We start from the raw sequence: 6896 nt of genomic DNA on the forward strand, positions 1-6896 counted from the left end.
CCTCTCACAACACACATAGAAGACAATGGACACATGAGTTTTGTTGACGTGCTTCTTCTCACACTCCAACATCTTTTCTCACTTCTATTCCCTTAATGAAAACAACTAGTTACAATGTCGGGCAACAACCTGCCGGGCTCTTGTGACACACACGACTCTCCACTAACCAACTAACTCCACGACCTATTCTTCTTCCACTAACACACACACGGACATGCATACTATCTTGACTAGATATCTTGTGCAGCCCGTTGGCTTTATCACTTGCATGCACCACCGCGTCACCCGGGAATGCCAGCTTCACGCGGCACATTGGCTTCTCACCGTGCATGATCTCCCTTGACTGAAACCACCTGCTCATATGCATCACACATATGTCTGCACACTCTATACTGACATGCTACTACATGCAGACCTGAAAGTAAAATGCAGATACGAAACATCAAGATTAAATCTAACAAATGGCTCCATTAGTGCTAGAGTAAATCACATAGAGCAAAGCAAATGCGGGAGATGCCAACCTTTCCTTCTTCAGGCTTTTCTTCTTGCATTACTGATAATGATCATGATCACAAGCATGCATGTACTGACTGAATTTGAGTTTATGCAGTTCTCTCCTTTTCTTCTTCAGGCTTTTCTTCTTCCAGTATTGATAATGATCATGACACCTTTGCATAAAGATGAAAAATTAAACTAGTGATGTGGATGGTTAATTAATCCCTATATCATCTGAATATTTCTCAAGAGAGTACTTCAAAAACAAATGAACATCATGCACTTCAAAAAATGAACATCTATGGATGGTTAATTAATCCCTATATCTATATCACCTGAAAGCACTTAAAAAGGATAGCAAGTCAATGGCTCCAATACTGCTACTGGGGGTGTTTGTCACAGAAAAGAAGTGCAGAAGATAACACGCAAATGAAGTAGTAAATGTATGAATTGTAAGACAGTGGTGCTAGGATCATGCAGAAGATAATATCATGCAAAAGTGCACAAGATAGCACCCAAACGTTCCTACACTGCCAAATATTCCAAGTACTGTCAAACATTTCTGTAGCGCCCAACATTTGAATTACTGCCAAAAACAAATTTGAAGTATAATAATGATAGAACATTAAGATAAGATTGATGTTGATTTGGCTGAATTCGTGTTCAAATAGATTCTAGTAGTGTTCAAATAGATTCAATTAGTGTCCAAATAGATTCAAACAGTCAAATAGATTCAAAGGTCTTTTCAAATTAGTGTTCAAGACTTCAAGTGAAGATGGTGATGAACTTTGGCTGAAGAATAAGCATGAGACTATATCATGTTGGACACAGTCATAATAAACACGAGGCTATATCCTGATGGAAATATGCCCTAGAGGCAATAGTATTGTATTATTATATTTCCATTTTCATAATTAAGAGTTTATATTTCATGCTATAACTGTTGTGATATTGGAATATCAGTGAAAAACTCATATGCACGTGTGGAATGATAAATGGTAAAGTATATATTCCCGGTCTTGCCTCTGAGACTGGCTCAAGTGTTGTTGGTGATCATGTTTTCCATATCTTAGGATATCATTAAAGTGTAATGATAGTCCTAAAACAATATTTTAAAAGTTGAGGCAACGCACGAGGGGTCGAGGACCATAAAAAAAGAAACAACGGCCTACCTCCATGATTGGGCCTCATGCGAGTGACGCGTGTAGGAACAACACCGAAATGATAAAAAAGGAACAAAGAATACTTATGTTGATGTGTAAACTATGTGACTAGAAGATGTGAGATAACTATTTCACATCTACCCCCTCTGTACCGAAATACTTGTAATTGGGGGTGACGTGAAATAGCAAATCTGTTAAACCAAATCTATCTCTATCTCTTCTAATCCCTAACTAACATGTTGGCACCGCCTCTGCTGGAATTTTTGTCTATTTGGGCCTAGCCCAATAGCACTTTCAGAAATTCCTAATAAATCCTACAGGCCCACGCAGCCCATTCGTGTAAGGCAAGAGGTGGAACTAAAGTTTAGTCCCACATTGCTAGTTTAGAGGGAGTTGGACCTCTTTATAAGGGAGGCTCCTTCCCCACTTGTATGAGCATGAGAACAAGAGGGACATCCACGCGCGCTCCTTCTCTGCCGCCCGCCTCGCCACGCCACGCCTCGCCTCGCCTCGTCACAACGCGCCGGGTTGCGGGAATGAGCCGATGTCTAAATTTTTGCCACGCACTACGGGTATACGAAAGGTCACACGGAAGCTGAAAAGTTTTTGCGATAGTGGAGTTTGAATGCGAACGGTGCAGCCCTTCGGCTGCTGGCTGTTCGCTTCATCTTCGTCTCTTCGTTTCACCTTCCGTCGCTGCCATCTCGCCTCCTTCTCTTGCACCTATAAAAGGGAGGTCGCTCCTCTCAGAGAGGCGCACCAGAACTACTCCTTCCCTCGCCATCGGTTCCATCTTTGAGCTGCTACTGTCTTCCTCATCCCGGCTTGCGGCGTGCACCGCACGTCAGGACAGTAGGCCTCCGAGACGGCACCTTTTGAGTCCTGTATGGGAGAAGGGTGATAAGGTTTTTGGGGAGCGCTCAGCGCGACTACTGGCTGTTTCATCACGGATGATCCGGTCGCCGACGACTTCTTCCCCGACGTCCACGACCTCCTCGACGACATGGCAGGCGAGGACGCCGACCCCAAGTCCAGCGCTTCTGCTGCTGCTGTGCCGTACGTATTCTTCTCCTTTCTGTTAGAAGTCCTGCTACAGTTCTTGGCTCTAGTTTCTGCCCTACGTATGTTAGGTTCTATGTCGTATAAGCAACTTCATTTACTGTCTGTTCTAGATGTGTTTAGCTCAAGTTCATATACGCAGACGATGTTTACCTTCTCTCTGTCAGATTGCATGACTTACTTTATATTTGCTATTTTAGTCATGCTTTATCTAGTATTTCCGTTAGCAAAATTATTTGGTAAATTGCTCACATCTCCAACAGCCTCCTCGCAGCGCCGCTCTTCTTCTACCTCGAGCTGTGTCTCACAGCTTACACTACTCTCTCTTCTCTCTCTCATGGTTTTTCACAAGAACACAAGAAAACACATACACACACGCACACACACATGGCCCAAGGAAGGATGCAATAGCTTTGCCGAGAGACACCTTCCTTGGTGAGCCGTGGCTACATTGTATTTTTCCAGTCCCCATGGCCTTTGATTTTTCTCATTCATCTGATCACTTTATATACACACGCATGGTCCACGATTGTACACCGCGGTGCCGTCGTCGTCAAAGAAGGTGCCCTTGACGTGCGCGAGGGTGGCGATGGCCGGGAGTGCGGCACGGGTACCGGTGAGAGGGTTGAGCAGGCAAGGGTTGGCCGTGGCCACGTCTGCAGCGAACACCCACCCGTGCGCCGAGCTGCCGGTGACGAAGCCGTTGCCACCACCGCCGCACGGGAAGGTGGCACCGGTGGACGGCGAGTAGATCGCGGCAGCACCGTCGGCGGTGGCGTGCATTAGGCAGGGCGGTGGGTTGGGCTTCGCGGCGAGGCAGAGGCGGCGGAACTCAGCGTAGGCGGAGCGCCACGAAGAGCAGCCGGCCCTGGCGCGGACGACGTCGGTGACCTCCATCAACGCCATGGCCATGAGCAGCACGTCCTCCGGCAGCCCGGACCAGCTGTCCCGGTCGTTGCGGCCATGAGCGTCTAGCTGTTGGATCACCGGTGATGTTGGTGCCTGCTGTCGTCGTGGGAGCGAGAAACAGTGTCGGTGCGCCCACCGTGCGATCTGCTCCGCCGCCGTCCTTTGGTTTTGGGCTGTCGTCTCGTCCTCCCGCCGAAGCACACGGAAATTGTTCCCGTCATGGCGTTGAGTTCCCGGGACATGCGCACCGCCATCGATCGATCATATAGACCAACACATATAGACGAAATTTGAGGGAGATTCCAGCTCGAGTTCTTCCCGGGGATGGATTTGATCCGTCCGAGTTGTACACGAGCGATCCATGCGTACGGTTTATGGATGACCGGGAAACGATCCCTTGCATGCTTCCCCGGACTGCTTTTTAGGCGTGGGATTCCCAGGCGACCGAATGTGTAGCAGAGTCCGTGCCCGGTACGATCGAGGGGGAGAGCCTCCTGGCCGGAGATGCAGCTCTTCTCGGCGTTCTCGCTCCTGGCTATGGTGGTGGGAGGAGCGAATAGATTGATTCGTGCCAAGGTTTCTATTTCTCGTCACCTGTTTTTCTTTCCGGTATGGACCGAAATAACCGGTTTTCAAAAAAATCTCGATAAGTTCAGATTTTTTCGCCCGAAATATTCAAATGAATTTTGAATTCAAATCAGACAACGTTTGAATATATTCCGTTTAAACTATAATTCACACCAACCATTGTCTACCATAGTTGTCAGCTCATGCGTGAGTGAGAGCTTGATCTCGTGACCGAGGACCAGTTCGGGCGCTGGTTACCAGTGTGCTAAAGCATTGTACGTTGTCCGTTGAAGATATCATAGGCTCCTTATATGATAAATTTCGCATTTCAAATTCATTTTTTTTTCGAAAAAAAAGTTCGGTATAAACTTTTCTCGGAGGGTAGCGGAAGGACCGGTTTCCAGAAAACTCAGTCGAGAAAAAAAACCCTGATTCGTGTGGTTGAGAAGTAACAACAGAACCCTTATCTCTTCGGTTATTTAACACTGTAGTCCCTTCTGTTACCTTATTCGCAAATTAATATCTTGCTTATTTGGGCTTATTGTTAGTAACACTCTAACCATATGGTTATAATTATTTAGCTTTTAAGCCTGTGGATAGAGCAAATATACATGCTTGACACCTCGTCCCCCGATCTTTCTAAATTGCATAAATAAAATTATATACGTTTTGCTACATGTAACTTCACTGCAAAAGCACAAATACTTCAAAGAACAAGACTCATTTCACAACAAGAATAATAGAGGGGAATGAGCATCATAAGATCTAACTATATTAGTAAATCTCATGATACAATCAAGATCGGAATCTTTCAAGAACATGGGAGTGAGAGGAAGAACACATAGCTACTAGTGCATACTCTCAGCCCCGAGAATGGATGACTCACATCACCATGAGAACGGAGAGAGAGTTGTTGGTGATGCTGATGGAGATGGCGAAGATGGTCCTGAGGGTGCTCCGGCACCACCAGAGAAGAGGGGGGGAGGGACCCCTCCTTCTTCATCTTCCATGGCCCTCTGGGAGAGAGTGAGCACTCCCCTAGATTGGATCTCCATTTTCCGTGTCCTGTTTTCAATACTGTTTTCAGACGAAACAACGTTGCTTTTATAAAGGAGATCTGTGACTCCCCTAGATTGGAACGTTGCAAGAAATATCCTAAAATAAGAACGTTCCAATCCATTCGGTCTGGGGCACGCCATTAGGCCTCCTGGAGCCCTTGTGGCTCCCATGGCTTCCATCTTCTAGATACGAGAGTCTTCCGGTCCAAAATAATTAATGTCTTTTCTCCAGATTTTTCCAGCTCCATAAATTTTCACGTAAAAACTGAAAACAATAGAAAACAAGAACTGACATCTGGCACTAGATTAGTAAGTTAGGCCTAATAAATATTGTATAAAATTATGCAAAAAACATATATAAATGGTGTAAATATAGCATGAAGACCTATTGAACTGCAGATACGTTTAAGACGTATCAGCATGCCACAATGTGTTGTTCCACTTCGAATAGGCCTATACTACATGGTTATTCTATCTTCTGAGAGCCCACTTGTCATGCTTCTCTCTCTGTCTCTATTTATCTATCTATCTAGCGTATATCCAGAGTTGCCCACAACACTAGTAGAAAAAGGGCCATTTGTCCCGGTTCATAAGGGCCTTTAGCCCCGGTTCTGGAACCGGGACAAAGGGTCGTTACTAAAGCCTCCCCCCTTTAGTCCCGGTTCTTACATGAACCGGGATTAATGGCCGTCCACGTGGCCGCTGCTGGAGCTCCACCTTTTGTCCCGGTTGGTAACACCAACCGGGACTAAAGGTATTTTTACGATTGTTTTTGAATTTTTTTCAAATTTCTGAGTTTTTTTCCAATTTAATCTCTAATCACCCCTCATCATTGCTCAATTTAACCTCTAATCTCTAATCACCCATCATCATTCCAAATCATCTAACTTCCCGGCCGGTCACCCATTCTCTCACTACTCCAGCCTGAGCACGCTTAACTTTCGGGTTCTGTTCCCCCTCGTTTCCAAGTCTGCACTTGTTGTTTTCCTAACAATAGTAAGATGTCAATCCAATTAACCCTCAGAAGTTTAGCTTGAGCATGAAGTCACACGTTTCACTGTTTGAGTTTGAAACTATTATTTTAAAAAACAATAATTATTTAGTAACACTAATATTTCTTCAATAAGTAGTTTGACCATAGTTTAACCACAGTTTGACCAGATTTGACCAAAATTCAAAAAATTGAATTAATTATTTAGTAACACTAATATTCTTGAATAATTATGTAGTAACACTAATATTTATTGAATAAGTAGTTTGACCACAGTTTGACCAGATTTGACAAAAATTCTAAAAAACTATAATAATTATTTAGTAACACTAACATTATTGAAAAATTATTTAGTAACACTAATACTTCTTGAATAAGTAGTTTGACCAAAGTTTGACCTAATTTAACCAAAATTCATTTTTTTTGAAATTTGAGCATAACAGGCCGTAGGCGGTCAAAATCAGATGCAGATTTTCGTGCTAAACATTTTGATATATTATACGTGCAAAAGTTATAGCCGTTTTACATTTTCCCTACACTTTTTGCAAAACATGTCCAAATTTAAGTTTTTAAATTTTCCTAACTAGTACATGTAGTAACATAACTACATCTGGAAGGATTTTAATTTTTGAAGTTTTTATCATTTTCCTTTGC

This window comes from Triticum aestivum, chromosome 7B (assembly GCF_018294505.1).
Source record: "Triticum aestivum cultivar Chinese Spring chromosome 7B, IWGSC CS RefSeq v2.1, whole genome shotgun sequence".
Classification (NCBI taxonomy): Eukaryota; Viridiplantae; Streptophyta; class Magnoliopsida; order Poales; family Poaceae; genus Triticum; species Triticum aestivum.